This window comes from Pygocentrus nattereri, chromosome 22, assembly GCF_015220715.1.
Source record: "Pygocentrus nattereri isolate fPygNat1 chromosome 22, fPygNat1.pri, whole genome shotgun sequence".
In the NCBI taxonomy this organism is placed as follows: domain Eukaryota; kingdom Metazoa; phylum Chordata; class Actinopteri; order Characiformes; family Serrasalmidae; genus Pygocentrus; species Pygocentrus nattereri.
Genome location: NC_051232.1, coordinates 33135439 through 33155438, shown reverse-complemented (window position 1 = coordinate 33155438; position 20000 = coordinate 33135439). Strand labels below are relative to the sequence as shown.

General features: G+C 40.2%; 1 long non-coding RNA gene across 1 annotated transcript in view; it reads right to left on the bottom strand.

Moving 5' to 3' along the window:
- The window catches only part of LOC108437867, a 36280-nt gene that overhangs the window by 11286 nt on the left and 4994 nt on the right, over nucleotides 1–20000 (bottom strand). Inside the window, exon 2 of the long non-coding RNA XR_001858650.2 lies at nucleotides 6147–6281. This is a non-coding gene — a long non-coding RNA (uncharacterized LOC108437867). The remainder of the gene's footprint in view (nucleotides 1–6146; nucleotides 6282–20000) is intronic.

Genomic DNA, 20000 nt, shown 5'->3' with positions numbered 1-20000 from the left:
CAGAGGTCAAGTAAACTGGAGTGTGACACAGGGCCAGTTAGAGTGAGTGAGGTAAAAATACTGATCAAAAGTCCAGACCACTTTTTTTTCCACCTAAAGTCCCAGCTTTAAAATTTGTAAAATTTAAAACAATGAAAAGTCATGAAGTGAAACGAAGATGAAGTATGTTCGATTCTGGGCTATTTGTAGGTTGTTACTTAAATTAAATATTTTTTATTTGCCATATTCATTAAAGCACGTCAGAATTGACCTTTTCCGTTGAAGCGCCTGCCCAGACGACTCTCGGGTGGATTTGATCTACTTGGCAGAAGTTGTGGAGTTCAGCTCATGTGCACACAGTCCTTAAAGCAAGAAATCCTGAAATTCATGGAAATATTTCAAAGATTTGACTCACTTTGTTATATACGTTTATATCTTACTGTTGCTGGAACAAAACCTCTTTCTCCAAAGTGGTAACTTTACAGGAGAAGGAAAAAACCTTCGGTATTTCTAATGTAAGTCAATGGAACCAGACATTTTTCCGAGAATTTTGGGCCGGTTCCTTTGGTCCATTTGTCGTGAAATTCACGTACAACGTAAGGAGTAACATTCGTTTTCAAGTTATGTCAAATACTGAAAAATGGCTCAGGCGAAGTGTTTGACTGGCTGGTTACAGAATCGTAGATCTGCTCGCTGGACAGATATTGAAGGAGAACTCTGCTTTCCTTCCCCTCTGGATTCCCTACCATTCATCACGAATATAAACGCATCACATTCAGTGCCAAGAACATCTGTAATTTACGCTACTTTGCAGGATGTAACGACGTTCTGTGGTTCTTTTGGTAGAATATCTTTGTTGGCTCCACTATCTTCCAATCTGGACTTGCCGCCCTCAATTGGTAAGTCCTTATTCACTAACTGGAAAGAACATGGTATATACAAGTTTCAGAACCTGTTTAGTGACGGTCCTCTTAATCCTCTTGACAGACATGGGATCCAGCATCCTGGACAGCAGAGGTGTCAAATTCAGGTCCAGAAAGTTAAAGTCCTTCCCAGGATTTTGTTCCAACAGGCTGGATTCTCTAGTTAGATCACACCACCAGCAGAGCTGTCCAGCCTGTTGGAACATAATCCTGGGAAGGACTTTAACTTTCTGGACCTGAATTTGACACCTCTGCTGTCCAGGATGCTGGATCCCATGTCTGTCAAGAGGATTGGCTTAATATCACATATAGTGAAGAAGGGCCTCCTACTCAACTGGAATCATCAAAGGCCTCCAACACTCAGTCTGCTCAAAAAAACTATGAATGAAACTTCACAACTGGAACAGCTTACTTACTGTCTCAAAGATAAAGGAGACATCTTTCAGAAAACATGGGAACCACTTACGGACCTCTGACTACTTTATGTAGCCGGCACTGTCTGCTGTGATTGGGTAGTTACAGGACATGTACTGTATCTCCTTTTCTCAGTGAGGTTCTTCTTGATCAGCTACACGTCCTTTCAGACCCATGGCGCTGAGTGGTCTCCTCACAGTGGAAGGATGGACAGAAACACCTGTGGATGTTTTCAGATCTGAAGCAGCTCGATCTTCTCCTCTCTCTCAGAGATCAAAGCTTTCAGTGCTGTTTATCTGATGGGGGCAGTTTTGGTGGCTACCAGCTCTTCCAGGTGGTTGTTAGGAGTCGCATTTACTTCATATCTAGCAATCATTTTAGAATAACTTAAAAAACGAAATGGTCTGTACTATAAGTGTGTAATTCAGCCCTGAATGGTGTCCAGGACACTGGACTGAGCGCTACACTGCGACGTTAGGAAGCATTTAGCTCTACGCTATGGAGCTGGTATCCATCCAGATCCATAAAACGAAGCAGACTGGACCACTGCAGGTACAGCGCTGCGTAATCTGCCTTACACCACGAGCCAAGGGACCAGAGAGAGAGCGAGAGTGAACCGAACGGCCCTCCGCTCTGTCCTGATTGATGGTTTCTGTCTATGTAAAAGCTGACTGAGCAACATGTATACTTCCCTCACGCGCTCACTCTCCGCACACTCCGACAGCACTTAGCCTTTCCGTCCGTCCACACCTGTCCGTTTTTCTGTCCCGCCACTGTTTATCTTCACTAAGGCCTGTCTGAGTTGGCCGCGGGCCAGCCAGGCCCTGCCAAACCCTCCTCTCCTGACTGCCACTCACTGCGTCCGCACACTGCTGACACATCCCCACCGGCGCCCCAACACCAACAGCACGAGGAAGAGTGCGGACGCAGAGAGAAAACACTAGAACGGGCCGCGGGAGAGTGTGTGTTTTAAGCTGAATGGAAATATCTGTGCATATACAGGTCTAGTCCAATGAGAAGACACTAGAATAAATATAAATAAACGAATAAAAACGTGACAGCTTAACCACAGTCACCGCCCAATACCAGCTTTGGCCAATCAGCCATTCTTTAACCAATTCTTCCAATGCTTGTCGTAAACAGAGGGATTCAGAGGGTTTGGTGTGAAGCGGTTCAGACGTCTTTACAGTGGTGGTGATGGGAACCAGACGTCGCCATGACTACAGCACAGATATAGACACTTTATTTACCATCCAGAACCTCCAGAGAACCTACACGAGTCTTCTGAGTGTTTATATGGACTGTTGATGATGGAAAACAGTGGAAAATCTGAAAATAAAGCACGTTTTTTTGAGGATTTGAGTCACATGCAGCTTTACCACCCCAAATTCCACGTTTTGTTGATTCTCTAAGTGTAAATCAGTTAATAGAACCTCTACAGAAGACACATTCAAATAAGGCATTGTCTGGGAATTTTGTAGCATAAGTTCTGACTGACCGCGACCCTATCTGGACTAAGCGGTTAACGATGATGATGATGTTGAGGTTCTTTCATGCTGAGTTTAACATACTGAAAAAAATTACACAAATTATTTTTTTCAATAAAACAAAAAAAAAGTGCTACATTTTTGTCCAACCCCCCCCCAAGTGTGGTCAGTTCAGTAGATAGGCGGAAACCGTGCATTAAAATTTATAGAGGGTGTGTTCACTTACTTGTGCCCAAACTTTTGCACATGTCTTACATTTTCTAATATGTCTTTAGTTCTTCATCACAAAGGAATTTTAGATCATCTTTTCTCAAAACTAATGCAAAACAATCTCTCAGGCCTCTCAGGCAGGGAATTCAGAACCAGTTCACGTAGGAACTGTCTGTGAGGAGCTTTTAGAGCGGGGACGTCTGGTTCCCATCACCACCACTGTGAGCGGCTCGGACTCGGTAAAACGGCGTTTCACACCAAACCGCTCTGAGCGGATCTTTTTACATCTTCACCACTTCTGCGGAAATTTTGATGAGTCAGCGAATTCCCCTTTAAATGAAACCAGGTGAGCTGCTGATGGAACCCGAACAAATTCAGGAAAAACAAAGCTTATATTTTTACTGTAATTACGCTCAGATGCATTTTATCAAATGTAAATCCATAAGCGTCATTATACTAATTCAGATTGTTAACATACGGTCTATTTTAACCCCCTAAAGATGCCGTTCAAATAAAATCACACATTTCAATTCCTCGCTCTCACACGTATGTATGCAAATATTAGTTTCACAGCAGTTACCGAATCATTTTTAGCAGCGACTGAATAATTAATAAAAAGCCAGGGAACATAAATTAGTCAAGAATAATTAGTAAAAAGATGAATTAAGTGAATAATAAGCCTGCAGTTTATGAGACTAAAGCCTCTAACAGTCAACCTGGGAGACTGAAGTGTTGGTCTTGCGTGTTTTTGAGCTGTGAATCGATTTAAATATTGCGTTTGTTTCTCTGAAGTATTTATTTCACTTCGCTTTGCTTCAATAAATGCATTTATTATTTATTTATTCGAGTCAAATTGTTTGTCGACATCGGGAGCAACTTCGAGAAATTAGGGATTAAACTGATCACGTCATCTGAGCACCGGAATTGGGGGACGGAACCGATGTTTCCTAAATACAGATGCCTGTCCAGTTCCGACCAAAACTGCCACCTGATTTCTCGATTCATTCTTGGCGATTATATTGGATTAGAGAGGATTATAGTGGATTGTATTGGATCAATGTTGGAAGAAAAGCTATGGCTTGTAGACCTTCTTCAAGTCCAAAGCACGTCCTGTGGTTATTAGATGAAGTTGAATGCCTCTGAATGCAGAGCTGGAGAGGTAAAGTTCGCTCAACCCAAATAAATCATGTTAAATCGTGAGCCGTTTTAAAAGGGAACAGTCGGGGAAGGAGCCGACCAGCTCCGCGGTGTACTGAAGGCCTCTGGAACGCACCGCACAAATGATTTGTAAAACCGTGTCGAGATCAAATGTCCAAAAAATGCGAAACGCAAAATGAAAACAGGTTCCCGGAAGCTGCCGTGATGCTCTGACCAACATCTTCACGTTTCATTCAGCGCAAATACTTTTCTTCCCGAAATCGGAGCCAAACTTTAACCTTCACTTCGACATTATGGCGAAAAAAAATATGCTGGAAAAATGATGCCCAATTCATTTCTCATACACTGACTCACTAATCGTGAGTAACTGGTTACGGAGCCACCTTTAAAAGGCAGAACATGCATGGGTGTCTACATGCAAGTGTGTTTGATGGACGTGAGGGGCTTTCGTTCCCCTATCAGCCTCCCGATGACCCATTAGCCTCTGCCCTGAGTGACCTCCGCTGACCTTTGGTGTGAGCTCATTTTAATTTGAGGCCTGGCCCTTAAACTGACCAAACTGACCAGAGGAGCTCTGGAGGGAAACGGCCTGGGCTCCTGTGACACAATATTATTAAGTGGTCGATAGCGTGGTACAGATGGGCGTGGAAGCCTGAGGGGGGGTCTGGACTGGTGGGAGTGCTGATGCATGTGGAAGGTAAACGTCCAGCTCACAGCAGTAGCTGAGTGTGGAGATGTCCAGGTCTCGGACACTTTATTTAACTGGATCGCTCTTTTTTTTTAAACTTCTGCTTGAGTCAAAATCGACTGACGGCTAAGTCATAATTGTTTACAGACGTATTCAGCGCAAAAAATCAGAAAGCTCTTACATTAAATATGCCTGAGATATTGTGTTACGATAAGATTTTGGCCTAAAAATTGGGGGGTTTTTTATCTATTCATGGCGGAGAGGTACACTCAGGGTGTTGTACGGAAAAATAATCCCCGAAAATGGAGTATTCTTTCAGATTTACCGATATTTTACCCTTAAATGTAACATCTGATTTACAGACACGGCGGATTCACAGTTTTCAGCCTTTATCATTGGTCGTTTCACAGCCAAGAGCCACCAGACATTGTGTGGGTGGTGGTTCAGCATAAACACTGCAGTGCCAACGTGGTAGTGTGTGTGGCGCTGGAACTGCAGTGTCACTGGGGTTTGTAACCCCATCAGTGTCACTGCTAGGCTGAGAGTGGCCACCCAAAATACCCAGCCAAGAGCGGCTAGATGGCTAACACAGTATGCACAGTCTCTGTGCACCAGGTAGACCTACAAGAGGGGGTTTCTCCGAAATTAGCTACTCAAAATCTTCACTCAACGCCCTTTTAGCTGCTATACTTGTCCACGTATTCTGGAAAAAAATACTCATTTTCAAAAAAGACAAACTAGCGCTTAAGCGACCAGTCGAGGCCCTGTTCCGTTCAGGGTCTTACACCTTTCGGATCCAAAGGAAAACTCTTAGTTGAGCCGCTGTGGCGAAACCCTCAGAGCAAAACAAGTGAACAGGTAGTGCTCTAATCTTACCTGACCGCAAAGATACAGTGCAACAGGCCAGCCTGGCTCATTCGTCTCCTTCAGCATTCAATACAAATGATCCTAGAAGGAAAGGTGGACATCCCGGAGGGTCCTCGGACTAAACTCTGCCCGATCTCTGACTCACTGACCGGTGCTCTCAGCATCGCAGCTGCGAAACACGCCACATATCACACGCCGTACGTTAGTATCCCCACAAACCGTCCGCCGGTTTATGCAAGCAGGCATTACGGGGGGATGTAAACACAGCCAAGGGGTGGGTATGGGGGAGCCTGGGCTTCTCCGTCTCAGCCCCGTCCTGCTGAAGTGAGGGATTCCCTGGCTGGAGAGAGAGAGAGAGAGAGAGAGAGAGAGAGAGAGAGAGAGCGACGGAAGAAGAGACAGCAGAGAAAGGTGAAGTACCTCTTTGAAGCATGTGGCCGGATGTGGGAGCTGTGCCGGGGCGGGACACCTGCGCCTGCTGCCGAAGCCTGGAGGTCCTGAGAGAGTGCATGTGTGTGTCTGGGACACTGGGTCCTGTTGCTGCTGCTGTCCTGTCTGGTAGGAGTGAGGGAGGGAGAGAGAAAGAGAAAGAGAGAGAGAATGAAACGCCCCCTGGACCCCCCTCTCTCCCCGTCACGGCCTTCCTTCGGACAGGGGTGGAGAAGTGGGGTAAATAGGAGAAAATAACAGACTCTCTCTCGTCTGCGTGACCCTCCCTCCTCCTCTCTTACTCGCTACCTCTATCCCCACCCTCTCACCCTCCCCTCCCAGTCTCACACACACACACACACACACACACACACACACAGCCCGGCTGCTCCTCCGCCCCACTGTACGTTAATATTAATACGGTCCCATTAATCTGCCAGAGAGACAGACATATGCTGGATCTGGCTGCGAGTCTGCAACCTGCCGGGCTCCTGGTGTGCGCCCGTGTTTAGCACTTGGCGTGCGTTTTGGCTTGCGTGCGTGCGCCGCTTGCGTACCCTACGTGTTTGCATGCGAGCGCACCTTCCCTGCCTTAAGTCTAGTAATGCCACGAGATTAAAGTCGGGCCAGTTGGAGTGCAAGGGGCGGGACGGAGGGGATGAACCGGGAGACGGACAGAAGACGGGGGGAAAAAAAGCTGCAGGAGGACATTTTCACCTCAGCTGCTCCGCGCTCACGATCCCTCCACCCACTTCCTCCTCTCTCGAGAGCGAATCCCCATCCCAGAGCGTGTGTAAATCAGCCTGCTGTCGCTGAGCTACACTGCAAGTATTGATCCCCCCCCCACCACCGCCGCCACCCTTCTCAGCCTTTTGCTGAAAACCTTGTTTTTAAAAGCGACGACCTGCAAAAACGGGATCCAGAAATGTGAAGCGACGTGTTTGTAGCTCCATTGTGAGCCGTTCACTACCACAGCGCACACTCGTACAGTCGTATAGTTAAATAGCTTATATTTATCAACTTAAACGTGGCTTTTTAAAGGTGCAAACTGATATTACTGACGGCCAATTCACTATAATCGATACGCACGCACTCACTGGCCTGTTTACTACCTTGTATCTACACTCGCTGTCCATCTTATCAGCTCCACTGACCACGTAGCCTCACTCTGAAGCTCTACGGTTGCAGACCGTAGTCCATTTGGTTCTCTGTATACTTTTGCCACCCTGTTCTTCCGTGGTCGGGACCCCCACAGAGCAGGTACTATTTGGTCGTGCTGATCTGAGTGGATTGGACACAGCAGTGCTGCTGCAGTTTTTAAACCACTCACCGTCCACTCTTTCAGACACTCCTTCCTTGGTGCTTCAATTTGTAGATGGTAGAAGGTAGAGATGAGGCTCATCTGCCGTCTAAAGCTCAGTATCTGGCTGTATTGCAGCTTCATCGGCCACTGCAGCGTCGGCGAGGTAGAGGTGCCCAATAAACTGGCCAAACGAGCTCCAACTGAGCAGTGGAATGGTCAGACTTACTCAACATATCAAAAGGTTTGATTGCTTTTCTTGCCGTTTGAGCAGCCTCACCAACTGCCCCACCACTAGACATGTAGAGTAACTAAGCCAATATAAGCCAACGTTTCTCTGCTTGACTAAACGCAACTGGGAGATGTTGAGGTTGTCCATCATCTCGTTATATGACTGAGTAGCGAGCAAACAAGTTGATGATGTGAGATGATGGACTCACAACTGGGAGATGTTGAGGTTGTCCATCATCTCACATCATCAACTTGTTTGCTCGCTACTCAGTCATATAACGTGTTTTGAATGAAGCAGCTTTAACGGTTAAATTGTCCGTAGACGCAACAACCACGGCCTACGGACAGTTTCCGGTAAAGCTGCTTCATTCAAAACACGTTATATGCCTGCAGTATTTGAACGAAGACCTCAGTCCCGCGAGTCCCATTCGGCCCGCGAAATTAGCCCGTTTCACCATGAGATGCACTACAGTCCCCAGCATGCACTGCAACATGGTGTGTGTTCTGAACCCCTTCTCCCAAGAAAAGATGCCTGGTGTCTAGTGTAAGTAAACCGGCATTAGTCTAGTGTAACTAATGACCGAATCGGGTCACAGCAAACTGATAGTGCCTGTTTGGGTTTAACTGACCTCTAGTCCTTAATCCAGTGGCCCGATTCTGGCCACAGGACGGCGTTGCCTGGACGCATTTTGGTTGTTTAAACTCCACGTCCACGTCAGTGTCACTGCAGAATAATACAACAGTTAAACAAGACCTGCTGTGTCCTGACCACTGACCACTGAGTGATGAGGTAAAGGGGGGGCTAATAAACTATGCAGAGAAACGGGACAACAAATCGATGAAAAGCACAATAAATGTGGATACAAGGCAGGTGTATCTAATAAAGTGGCCAGTGAGTGTACCCTTTGTGTTCTGTCCACGGTCACATGTCACCGACCCAGGTCATCTACATTACCAGGACAATGACTTTTAGCTTTAACATTGCCACGTTCCCAATTATTTCCAATACAAACAACATTCGTGGTTCACAATGTAATGCAATGTAAATGTAAATTCTGCTATGATCAGTGAATATATGGAGTTATTATATTATCATGTTTGACTGAATATGAACATAAAAGTAAAATGCAGAAATAAAAAAAACTCAGTGGCTGGGATGTAAACATAATCCATCAGAGTGCTTTGATCTACAGACACTTGCCTCCTCAACAGTGATGGTCATGCCTACTGAGGGTTTTATGAAGTGTTGATGGCGGTAAAACGTGTGCCTCTCTGTCATGAATGCATTTTAAAAGTACGTTTTAGGCCAAAGTCATATCGAAAGCACATTTATAAGCAGTTCACGTGATCATGTTCTGTGAGGGAGCTTTCAGAGGCGGACGTCCGGTTCCTATCACCACCACTGTAAACGATTCGGACTCGGAATGGAGCGTTTCTAATTCTTATCCATTTCTCTTCCGCAGAATCTTTGGAGAAACTGGTAGAAGTGGTGGAATTGGCCCTTAAGGCCACAATACATGTATGCAACATCAGCACTACTTCAGCTCTATTAAACGCCTAATGAACTCAGACCACGAGGACTAACCCGTACACTTCAAACACACGCACTGGAAATGACCAGACCACTTCAACAGTAAACACACCAGCACATACTGAGAATGCGTAATAAAGACAACGTTGAAACTATAATAAAACCTCCACACACCTAGGAGATGGGAGACGCAGTCCGGCCATCACTGTCCCTCTATCATAATCAGAAGGGGCTGAGTGGACGCAGCCTCTGCGGTTATATAACATGAATTTAACCCTTCTGCCCTCCGTCACGCACGCACATCCATCACGCTGTTCAGCCAAGCCGAGGCCTGTCTGGTAAACAGCGCGGTCAGGGGATCGTAAACAGGAGAGGGAGGGGGGGTGTAGAGCAGGATTGGAGGCAGAGGTGGGGCAGACTGTGACGGAGTGAGGGGGGAGAAGACAGGCGGGGGCAGGGAGTGGTGATGGGGGTTAATACGGGTAGAGGAGTCTGCAGGCCATGGCACGCGATGGTCTGATGAGGTAGATCTTGACCCTGGAAGGGAGGCATTGGGCCACCTGACCGCCCCCTGTTAGCGCTCGCAATCACCATAAGACCACCGTTATTGCCCGTCATAAAAAAGGCCAGTGTCCACATATCAGATTTGCTGAAAACGGTCATAATTCATTTTACATGGTCATTTCCCAGCCTCTCTTTATCCCTTCTGTCCCTTAAACAGACTGTTTTACTAATGTGCCTTTAAGACTGATATGAAATAACTGAGCTCTGTTCTGATTGGCTGGTCACTCAGAGCTGAAACACTCCTTATAACTTCCAAATGAGTGGGCGGGGCTAAGCTGCTGTAAGCTGACAAGGCTGATCTAATGAATAATGAGTTGGTTCTCATGACGTCACAGAAACAGGGAACTCGAAATGAGCTGGTTTCGCAGCTTAACGTCCACGTTTGGACCGGGTTTGAAACTTTAATCCTGTTTACATATTGATTTGAACTCTTTTCAATTTCCTCTAATTAGTCATCACTCGTAGCTCGTTGACACAAGCGGAGAACTTCTGTTCAAAACGCTCGTAAAAGTCCCTTAACATGCTCTTAATTTCATAACTTACGCAGCGACAATAACAATATTACTAATAATGCCACTAATCATTTTTCACTTCTCGGCGCACACCTTCACTTTTAAAAAAGACGGTTCTTCAGGGGTTCTTTAGTAAAGACAGCGGTTCTCTATAAAACCACAAACACCCAAAGAACCCTTAGCACGCTCAAATGGCTCTTGGCCTGAAATGGTTCTTCACATTGATGAAGAACGTGCTATAAATAGTTCTATGTAGCACCAAAAAAGGGTTCTTCTATTGTTACAGGCTTGACATTGTAGCAGTAGCAGAACCGTTTTTCTTTAGAATCGTCAGCACTCCAAGAACCATTTTCATGCTTGGTTCTTGCCCTGCTGAAATGGTTCTTCAGATTGATGCAGAATGTGTTGTGTACGGTTCTAAATTGTCCTGTACAGCACCAGAAAGGGTTCTGCTACTGTTACGACACCAAGCTTGTAACAGTAGAAGAACCCCTTTTTGGTGCTATACAGAACTACATACAACACACATTCTCCATCAATCTGAAGAACCATTTAAGCAGGGCAAGAACCAAGCATGAAAATGGTTCTTGGAGTGCTGACGATTCTAAAGAAAAACGGTTCTGCTACTGCTACAATGTCAAGCCTGTAACAGTAGAAGAACCCTTTTTGGTGCTATACAGAACTACATACAACACACATTCTCCATCAATCTGAAGAACCATTTAAGCATGCATAGGGTTCTTTCTTTTGTGTTCATGGATCTATACAGAACCATTGTCTTCACTGAAGAACCATTTTATAAAGATTCTTTGAGAAGTTCCACGTCCTTCGGTTTTATATCGTGGTAAAGAACCATTCAATCATGCAAAGAACCATTTACGAGGTCGAGGTGGTTCTCCGAGTGTTGGCGATTCGGAAGAAGCACCAAAGTCCAAACACTCACCCTGTGAATGACCCGTTGACGGTCACTCAAGTTCACAGACTGGACAGCGCGGTGTAAGAAAGCTGGGCAGGAGGTGCGCTCTGTGGGCGAGGGGGCTTCGAGCTGAGCCTGAGCAGCTAAAGCACGGGACAATGACAGTGGACGCGGACCCCGCCATCTGTTGCCCTGAAAGGAGGATGGGGGCAAAGGCGGGGGGTGAGGGTGGTGAAGGGTGGCTGAGCAGCAGAGCAGGGCTGCCCACTGTCCCCCTATAGCCCATAATCACCTACGACTAATCCTGCAGAGCCGGCCGCTTCCTCGCGGCGTTTGATTAAGGTAGGGTAATAAGAGAAATTAGGAGCTGGGGTGAGGGTGGGGGTGGGGGGTCTGCTGGGGTCCTATTCAGCTTCGTTTACCATAATTAATGGACTCACTGTCAATCACTTCATCTGTCAGGCTCACTGTCTGCTTTCAGCCACAACAGCAATAAGCATAACTCTGATCTGTGACAGTATATATTTCCTATTATTATTATTATTATTATTATTACTATTAACATTATTATTGTTATTATTACAGAAATAATAGTGATCATATGACATTCTGTATTAATAATCACTACATTTTCCAACATTTACAGCAATTTATTATGATCCATGCTAATTTATTTAAATGAGTGTTCAATTCATTCTTCATTTGGGTCGCTCTCAAAAATTATACCTGCAAATATCTGAGCGTCACAATCATCACGCAGATGGACAGTATTCACAGGAATGGGATCAGCTGGAGCTCTAAAAATATTTTTAAGTTTTTCCCCATTTTTGACTTCACATAACTCTCCACATTTCTGGTTCCCATTACTAAAATTGATATTGTTTTGGCTTTTTAATTGGGGGGAAAAACAAGTTTCTCTGACTTTTAACTGCTGAACTCCTTAACTGTAATATTTTCTCTGTAAACCTGAAGGAAGTGGACCAAAAGAACCACGGGCAGATAGAAAAACCTCAAAGGCTGTCAAGTGTGTTGCGGTAACGAAAACAACAAATGGCAAAATATCACATTTTGTTTTCATAATTAGCTTCAAAAGATTCAGTCTGACAGTTTACAGTTTGTGAGAAGAGACTTTAAAGCGTTCCGTGTCGCGGTAAAAAGAATTTGGTCAATTTAACTGGAAAACTTTTTTTCAAATATGAAATTATTATTATTGTCATGTACATTGAAGTTTTCTTCTAGGTCCCAGTGTTTAAGCTTATGTGTGAGAATAACTGATTAATAATAATAATTCATTACATTTTCACTTGATTGCGTCATTTTGCCAATATTGACTCTGATATTATTAACATTACACAGAAATATTAAAACTATCACTGAAATATTAAAATGCCACGTCTCATTGTTTCCACCGTGACCGTCTATCGCCAGCGGCCCGAGCCACGGCCCATCAGCCATAGCGTGCCAAGGGGAGACGGAAGCATGTCAACAGTTAGAGGGAGGGATACAGGACGCCCCCCCTCGTGGCTGTGGGTGGAGGACAGCGGGATGGGCAGTGGCCTGATCTCAGCAGGACGGACGAGTCGAGTGCACAGAGCAGACCGCCACTCCATTATTCTACTTTCTCCTCCGAACAATGGGACCGTAGCCCGAGACCCTCAGAACAGCATGAAAGCCCAGCCCAAAGAGAATAAACAAGCGCAGCAGCCTCAGAGCTTTCCTTCACCAGCACAAAGGCCACGGGGTCAGCAATTAGGTGACGGAAAGGCCACTAAAGAGGAGCAGCCAAGGGCCGCGAAGCAGACGCTCTGAAGATGTTTAGCTTGTCATTAAATTATATAAGTATCTATCAGCATCACTCGGACCCCGAATCTTACATCGTTTATCAATTTAAGTGTCTGTTAGTAATCTATATTACACTATCCAGTTCAAGGGGGGCGCTTTGATCAAGCTTATGTACGTATGTTAAAGCATTTAAACATAATGATGATGATCATTTAAAAAAAATACATCCTCTTGGCATTTCCAGTGAAGGTCACTGTATCTCTGGTAGCATTGTCCATTAAAGCTTGAAGAGCTACAACACTAAGAGGTCCAAGTTTGTTCTTCTCTATAACTTTAACACATTAAGGCTTTTATTTGTTTATTTGTCTATAACTTTAACACATTAAGGCTTACATTTATTATTTAGTCTATAACTTTAACACATTAAGGCTTTTATTTATTCATTTGTCTATTACTTTAACACATTAAGGCTTTTATTTATTATTTTGTCTATAACTTTAACACATTAAGGCTTTTATTTGTTTGTTCGTCTATAACTTTAACACATTAAGGCTTTTATTTATTTTTCTGTCTATAACTTTAACACATTAAGGCTTTTATTTATTTTGTTGTCTATAACTTTAACACATTAAGGCTTTCATTTGTTTATTTGTCTAAAACTAACATATTATGGCTTTTATTTATTTTTTTGTCTATAACTTTAACACATTAAGGCTTTCATTTGTTTATTTGTCTATAACTTTAACACATTAAGGCTTTTATTTATTTATTTGTCTATAACTTTAACACATTAAGGCTTTTATTTGTTTATTTGTCTATAACTTTAACACATTAAGGCTTATATTTATTATTTTGTCTATAACTTTAACACATTAAGGCTTTTATTTATTCATTTGTCTATAACTTTAACACATTAAGGCTTTTATTTATTCATTTGTCTATAACCTTAACACATTAAGGCTTTTATTTATTTTGTTGTCTATAACTTTAACACATTAAGGCTTTCATTTGTTTATTTGTCTAAAACTAACATATTAAGGCTTTTATTTATTTTTTTGTCTATAACTTTAACACATTAAGGCTTTTATTTATTTTGTTGTCTATAACTTTAACACATTAAGGCTTTTATTTATTTATTTGTCTATAACTTTAACACATTAAGGCTTTTATTTATTATTTTGTCTATAACTTTAACACATTAAGGCTTTTATTTGTTTGTTCGTCTATAACTTTAACACATTAAGGCTTTTATTTATTTTTCTGTCTATAACTTAAAACACATTAAGGCTTTTATTTATTTTGTTGTCTATAACTTTAACACATTAAGGCTTTTATTTATTTTTTTGTCTATAACTTTAACACATTAAGGCTTTTATTTATTTTGTTGTCTATAACTTTAACACATTAAGGCTTTTATTTATTTATTTGTCTATAACTTTAACACATTAAGGCTTTTATTTATTATTTTGTCTATAACTTTAACACATTAAGGCTTTTATTTGTTTGTTCGTCTATAACTTTAACACATTAAGGCTTTTATTTATTTTTCTGTCTATAACTTTAACACATTAAGGCTTTTATTTATTTTGTTGTCTATAACTTTAACACATTAAGGCTTTCATTTGTTTATTTGTCTAAAACTAACATATTATGGCTTTTATTTATTTTTTTGTCTATAACTTTAACACATTAAGGCTTTCATTTGTTTATTTGTCTATAACTTTAACACATTAAGGCTTTTATTTATTTATTTGTCTATAACTTTAACACATTAAGGCTTTTATTTGTTTATTTGTCTATAACTTTAACACATTAAGGCTTATATTTATTATTTTGTCTATAACTTTAACACATTAAGGCTTTTATTTATTCATTTGTCTATAACCTTAACACATTAAGGCTTTTATTTATTTTGTTGTCTATAACTTTAACACATTAAGGCTTTCATTTGTTTATTTGTCTAAAACTAACATATTAAGGCTTTTATTTATTTTTTTGTCTATAACTTTAACACATTAAGGCTTTTATTTATTTTGTTGTCTATAACTTTAACACATTAAGGCTTTTATTTATTTATTTGTCTATAACTTTAACACATTGAGGCTTTTATTTATTTTGTTGTCTATAACTTTAACACATTAAGGCTTTCATTTGTTTATTTGTCTAAAACTAACACATTAAGGCTTTTATTTATTATTTTGTCTATAACTTTAACACATTAAGGCTTTTATTTATTATTTTGTCTATAACTTTAACACATTAAGGCTTTTATTTATTTTGTTGTCTATAATATTAACACATTAAGGCTTATATTTATTAATTTGTCTATAATTTTAACACATTAAGGCTTTTATTTATTTTGTTGTCTATAACTTTAACACATTAAGGCTTTCATTTGTTTATTTGTCTAAAACTAACATATTAAGGCTTTTATTTGTTTTTTTGTCTATAACTTTAACACATTAAGGCTTATATTTATTAATTTGTCTATAACTTTAACACATTAAGGCTTTTATTTATTATTTTGTCTATAACTAACACATTAAGGCTTTTATTTATTTTGTTGTCTAAAACTTTAACACATTAAGGCTTTTATTTATTTTTCTGTCTATAACTTTAACACATTAAGGCTTTTATTTATTTTGTTGTCTATAACTTTAACACATTAAGGCTTTTATTTATTTTTTTGTCTATAACTTTAACACATTAAGGCTTTTATTTATTTTGTTGTCTATAACTAACACATTAAGGCTTTCATTTGTTTATTTGTCTAAAACTAACATATTAAGGCTTTTATTTATTTTTTTTGTCTATAACTTTAACACATTAAGGCTTTTATTTATTTATTTGTCTATAACTTTAACACATTAAGGCTTTTATTTATTTTTTTGTCTATAACTAACACATTAAGGCTTATATTTATTAATTTGTCTATAACTTTAACACATTAAGGCTTTTATTTATTTATTTGTCTATAACTTTAACACATTAAGGCTTTTATTTATTATTTTGTCTATAACTTTAACACATTAAGGCTTTTATTTATTTTGTTGTCTATAACTTTAACACATTAAGGCTTTCATTTGTTTATTTGTCTAAAACTTTAACACATTAAGGCTTATATTTATTAATTTGTCTATAACTTTAACACATTAAGGCTTTTATTTATTTTGTTGTCTATAACTTTAACACATTAAGGCTTTCATTTGTTTATTTGTCTAAAACTTGAACACATTAAGGCTTATATTTATTAATTTGTCTATAACTAACACATTAAGGCTTTTATTTATTTTGTTGTCTATAACTTTAACACATTAAGGCTTTTATTTATTTTTTGGTCTATAACTTTAACACATTAAGGCTTTTATTTATTCATTTGTCTATAACTTTAACACATTAAGGCTTTTATTTATTTTTTTGTCTATAACTTTAACACATTAAGGCTTTTATTTGTTTATTTGTCTATAACGTTAACACATTAAGGCTTTTATTTATTTATTTGTCTATAACTTTAACACATTAAGGCTTTTATTTAATTTGTTATCTATAACTTTAACACATTAAGGCTTATATTTATTTATTTGTCTATAACTTTAACACATTAAGGCTTTTATTTATTAATTTGTCTATAACTTTAACACATTAAGGCTTTTATTTATTTTGTTGTCTATAACTTTAACACATTAAGGCTTTCATTTGTTTATTTGTCTAAAACTTTAACATATTAAGGCTTATATTTATTTTGTTGTCTATAACTTTAACACATTAAGGCTTTCATTTGTTTATTTGTCTAAAACTTTAACATATTAAGGCTTTTATTTATTTTGTTGTCTATAACTTTAACACATTAAGGCTTTCATTTGTTTATTTGTCTAAAACTTTAACATATTAAGGCTTTTATTTATTTTGTTGTCTATAACTTTAACACATTAAGGCTTTCATTTGTTTATTTGTCTAAAACTTTAACACATTAAGGCTTATATTTATTAATTTGTCTATAACTTTAACACATTAAGGCTTTTATTTATTTATTTGTCTATAACTTTGACACATTAAGGCTTTTATTTATTATTTTGTCAATAACTTTAACACATTAAGGCTTTTATTTGTTTATTTGTCTATAACTTTAACACATTAAGGCTTTTATTTATTTTTTGTCTATAACTTTAACACATTAAGGCTTTTATTTATTTTGTTGTCTATAACTTTAACACATTAAGGCTTTTATTTGTTTATCTATAACTAACACATTAAGGCTTTTATTTTTCTAACGTTAACACATTAAGGCTTTTATTTGTTTATAACGTTAACAAATTAAGGCTTTTATTTGTTTGTTTGCAGGTGTACTACTTTTATGTCACCCTTAGCATGGGTGATGTCTTATGTGAGCTTTCATTCTACAGTTTATTTCTAGATTTTCTGTATCTGACCATTTTACATTTCCCCCTGATTTTCCAAAAAATTCAAAGGGATACATGTAGGGCGCCTTTCAGGCTAAATGGTCCCCAAAGGAACCTTCGTTTTCCAGATCTAGGATATTTAGGACTACTCATCAGCATTCCATATAAAACTCACGAGACTTGTGTAGGTTCTCTGGTGGTTCTGGATGGTAAATAAAGTGTCTATATTTGTGCTGTAGTCATGGAGACCCCCGGTTCCTATCGCCACCACTGTAAAGAAATAAGAGTCTGTCAATTTTTTCCACAGTGAACCACTTCCCATCAAACCACTCTGACTGAATACGGTTACATGCCAAGGACTGAATTATACAGAGGTTTTGAACAATTGATGGAATTCCCCTTTAATCTCATGACTGAAAATATCCAGAAAATGTTTATTAGACATCTTTACGATGCTTGAACGTGTCAATATCATCCCACAAAGGAGCAGTGATATTCCGGCTGGGCCCAGCATGCAAACCGCAGAAACAAGAGTGGCCCTATTGCTGAACCCCTATTTCCACTACAGGTCCACTACTTACTTAACAAGAACTGTAGTAATGTTACTCTGTATGCTGTAGTAAACCCCAGTAATAATCTATAAGATTCTTATAGGAGTCCTGTAGTATTTCTACAGACCTTTTTCAAAAGATTTGCTTTATATGTCATAGTCAGAAAACCTCAGTCCAATTTTAGTTTCCTTCAATCGTGTTACATTTCTTAATTGAATAAAATGTCACCATTAATTAAAATTATGATAATCTTAAATGTTGTCATATTTTTTATTTGCATCTTAGTTTTCAACGTCACACGCACAGTTACACTTTTCCCTCAATATAACTCACATTATGCATTTATACCATAAAATATGCACTCGAAAAAATCGGAATTATCCGGAATGACCGGATTGTTTCCACAGTTAATCCGCTTTTTTTCCAATTCTGTTCATCTAAAATTGGCTACACTGAGTCTGCTATGGCATTTCCAGCTCAACACAGTACAGTTAATTGAACCGGACTTACTGGTGTGGGTTTTGAAGTGGTCACTCAGCAACAGAGAATATGATAACAGCAACAACAACGATGCTCGATAATCAACTAAGATATAGAACGTGAGCCTCTTCCCAGGAGAAGAAGACTAGGACGAACAACAACACAGAGGCGGTGAGTAAAACAAGGAGAGAGACGCACCCGACGTGCAAACGGGTTCAGCTGAACTACAAGAAATAGCCCAGAAAAGCTTCCCAGGCCCAGAACGGCCGAGTGACGTGGAGCACAGATCCGATTTTAAAGTTCCACACACATTATTGTTTTGAGTATGCATATCAATAATAGGCCCAGTCCCATTTCTGATTTTTACCCCGACCCTTGTTTTCCAGTGTCTCCCTCTGAAATGAGACCCTCTAATAAAAGAGCATCACTTCATTAACAGCTACTAGCGCCGCTCTGTAGGCGACCCTGCCCGTCTGCAGGGACAGCAGAGGAGGGGAAAGTTCAGCTCCTCACTGCTGGGCTTTAGTTACATTTAGGGATCATACGCCTTCAAAGAGGGGGGCAGTTATTTATTATCACCCCCCCCCCTCTCTCTCTCTAATTTTACCGTTCCACCTTAAACGGAGCAGCAGTTACAGACACATTCTGGCGCTTCAGGCGTGAGAACTGCTGGACTATTTAAGGTGGAACGGGAAAGTTAGCCAGATTCCAAGACATCAGCGCTCCACTAGTGAGTTTTTCTTCTTCTAAAAATAATTTAATCTTGTTTTCTCAACACTTACAGGAACGAGTTCTATGCTTTTTGGGTGTGGCTGCCACATCATCTCAGGCTATAAAGGGTAAAAACAGGAATTTCCAAGCATTCCGCGGTGATCGTGGTATAAATCATCAGGTTTTCCTGGTCGGAGTTCTCAATCTCAGACCACATTAACAGCACAAAGTGTCCGTAGTTAAAACAGAATTCCACTGATTTTTCAACATCTCTGCATAACTGAACGGCTGAGCGGTGGTCCGATATGAAGATATGCACTGTAGACAGAGAAGCTGAGAATTCTGCTCACAGTGGTGGTGATGGGAACCAGACGTCTGGAGTCTTTAATGCTTGTGAGTGGTAGATCTCAGAAGGTCATATCATATTACAGACCATCATAAATGTTGCATATAAACCCTCAGAGGATGCGTGTGGGTTCTCTGGTGGTTCTGGATAGTAAATAAAGGGGCTATATCTGTGTTGTAGTCAGGGCGACCCCTGGTTCCCATCACCACCGAAAATTTGTCCAAAAAGTTGGTGGACGTCCTCTTTGAAGCTGAAGCTGATTCAGCAGACTGCGATGCTTTCACGGCGGGTTTTACTGGACGAGCTTCTCTTTGTTATGAACCAAAGCTTCAACCCCACCTGCCCTTTGGGGTGCCACAGTTCTAAGCAGTTCTGAGCATTTAGCACCACCTAGTGTTTCATCTATGCGTGTGCGAGAGGGTATTTCTCCGGTACCACCTGTTTCTGAGGGGACCTCATGATCATACACAGCATATCTGTCACATCATCGCGTTCTGCTCAAGCGTTTTAATAACAGGATA